The sequence below is a fragment of the Cynocephalus volans genome, chromosome 10 (genome assembly GCF_027409185.1).
Source record: "Cynocephalus volans isolate mCynVol1 chromosome 10, mCynVol1.pri, whole genome shotgun sequence".
NCBI lineage: Eukaryota > Metazoa > Chordata > Mammalia > Dermoptera > Cynocephalidae > Cynocephalus > Cynocephalus volans.
Genome location: NC_084469.1, coordinates 128,104,042 through 128,107,172, shown reverse-complemented (window position 1 = coordinate 128,107,172; position 3,131 = coordinate 128,104,042).

Genomic DNA, 3,131 nt, shown 5'->3' with positions numbered 1-3,131 from the left:
TCCCTACGAAGTCGGCGTGGCCAGGAACTACTTATTGCGGCGGAGGTGCGTGGATGCCGAACATGACGTGCCAAAGCTACGACTTGCCGATTGGGTCACCTGCTGTTGGCGCGCCCTGCATTTTGCCCTGGGCGTGGTGAGGTTGGCGGGCGGTGGCTCGTTGTCCGGTTCCGAGCCCTTCTTCCGGATTGTTGCAGTCGCGGAAAAACTGGTTTCAGTGCTGCCTCTCCAACGCCGCGAGTTCCTCGCTGAGATGTGCTCGCGTCCCTCGCTGCCCTCTCCGCTCGTTCTCGAGTCTCGGTTTCTGTCCCCTGGCGGAGTGTCCAAGCAGGTTTCGACCCCTGTCTGGCAGCTCGCTGCTGTTTATCCAAGTCTTCGTCCACCGCCTCTCCATTTCCATGTATGGACTCTTCCCCGCACTTAAGCCAAGTCTGATTACCCTTTAAAGCAAAATCTCCCCGGTGTGTGTTGTTTAATTCTGTAATGTTTCCTCAACACCACATTCTCTAGCAATTTCCAATATTTGTCTTTGTATTCAGAGGAATCTTTTTCACTTGCTTATCTTTGTTTCATTTGGTTATCATTTTTGGAAGGGGCTCCCTGGGCTCTTGGCCTCCAGAAGGAGGTAATCCTGCCCCCTACCGGAGAACTCTATCTACGGAGACCGGGATTGTGGGGTTGCTAAATTGTACTGGGGCAGTCGTAAGATGAGTACGAAGCTAGGCGTTACCGTAAGAGGTTTATAAGAATTTGGAAGTACTGTGTCTTTATAACCATTTGCATAATTTCGAAATAAGACCAGATTTCAGGACCTCAAGATATACAGTATTAGGTTCCTTTAAAATATGCGTGATAGTTTTTTTTTTTTTCTCCCAATAAGTTCTGCAACGTTAAATAATGGGATCAAAAAAAAAAAAAAAAGTGAGGGCGGGCTGTTCTAATTTAGAAAACCCTAAAGACACAGCAACCAAATGTAGTGTGTGTGGACGTTGTTTAGACAGTGTTTCGAACAAACCAATTCTAAAAGATGTTTTTGAGACAATTAGGGAAATTGTCTTCCTCAAAGCCCTTAGAGGGAACCAATCCTCCAACACAGAGCTCAACACGGAAAAATAAATAAATAAAATAAAAAGAAGGAACCAATCCTGCCAACACCTTGATTTCACACTTCTAGCCTCTAGAACTGTGAAATAAATTTCTGTTGTTTAAGCCACCCAGTTTGTGGTAGTTTGTTAGAGTAGCCCTAGCAAACTAGTGCAATCCATGACCAGACTTTGCTTCCAAAAAGTTCTGTCACGTTATCCTCTTCATAATAGTCTATGAGAGTCCCCATTTCCTCACACTCCCCAACTGTGAGCATTATCAATCTTTCGAATCTTTCTGAAGCTAAGAGACAATACTTTAATTTGCATATCTCTTGAACATTAGTAAGATTAACTGTCTTTTGAATAGTGTGCTTATGATAGTCTTTTGCTGAACTTCTTAATGGTACAGATAGCTGTAAATATAATTTAAGTAATGCATAAACATGGCAAACCATGTACACAGCTGAAGATGTACAATGAAAATATGCCTCCTCTGACCTTTAGTCTTTCCGTTCCCCTCTCCAGAAGTAAAGTAACCATTGTTACTAGATTCTTGTGCCTTCATGCAAGTTACTTAATCTCTGTGTGCCTTGGTTTCCTAATCTGTAAAATTAGAATATCACCTACCTTAATAAAGTTGTGAGGACTAAATATTAATTTATGAAAAGCTCTTAGAACAATGTCTGACAGATAATATTTAATGCTATCAATATCCTTCCAGTGAAGGATTATCTGCCTGTAAAACCATATGTATGCCTTTTTTTAACACATATAGTAGCATACTATATGTAACTTACTTTAAGATATATATCTTGGAGATTGTTCCATATTGGTTGTTACCAATAATTCTCATTCAAAGATTACAAAATCGGGGGTTCAGATCCTGGTACTGGCCAGCCACCAAATAAATAAATAAATGATTACATAATCTATTGTATATGTGTACCATAATTTTTTAAGCAGTACTTTATTGATGGGCATTTGGGTTATTTCCATCATTTTGCCTCTGCGAACTATGCTGCGATGACTAGATATTTGCCTGCATGAATTGTACTTATTGGGTACATTCCCAGAAGCAGAAGAACTGGGCATTTTTAATTTTAATAGATATTGCCAAATCACCCTTCAAAGAGGAAGTTTCAATTCACACCACCACCACCAATGTATGAGAGTTTCTATTTCCCCATGCCCTCAGTAGCACAGTGTGTTTAGATAACTTGGGGTCTTTGATACTATTTCAGCCTTGTTCAAACCATGAAAGTAAAAGTGAGCTAAAAGTATCAGTGAGCCCTGGTCTAGCTAAAAGTGACATGATTCATTTAGAAAAATTATCTCCTACTCAGGAGTTGCTTGGATTCAGCAGTCATCACCGGTGTCCTCGGTTTTAGCCACCTGTCTTAATTATTTAGATTCTCTATCAACTAGGAATTGTACCACAACCAGCCAGTTATAAGAAACAGTATTAGGGGCCGGCCCGTGGCTCACTTGGGAGAGTGTGGTGCTGATAACACCAAGGCCACGAGTTTGGATCCCTACATAGGGATGGCCAGTTAGCTCACTTGGGAGAGCGTGGTGCTAACAATACCAAGTCAAGGGTTAAGATTCCCTTACCGGTCATCTTTTTAAAAAAAAAACAAAAAAACAACTATTTCTGGGCAAAACAACAGTACCTCTTTCTGGCTGAACAGAACAATGTCATTCAGAAACTAAACATAATCAAAAACGAACAAACTGACATACTGTTTCACTTGAAAATCCTGTTTTGCTGTTAGGACAGAAATTAACACATTTCTTTGGTTAACTAACCAGGTACTCTTGCGTGTTAATGATTATACTAGCACTGTAACTAAAACCTGACACAGTGTTTGAACCCAACAGAATAAGAGTCTGGAACATGTCCGCCAGCCAAAATCAGCCGGTTTTTTTTACCTCCCTTCAGCCAACAATGGATTTTACATTGTTTTAAAAAAAGTTGGGGGTGAGGGAGGAAGAAGAATACATGACAGTAACCTTAAGTTGCCGACAAAGCCTAAAATATTTACTATC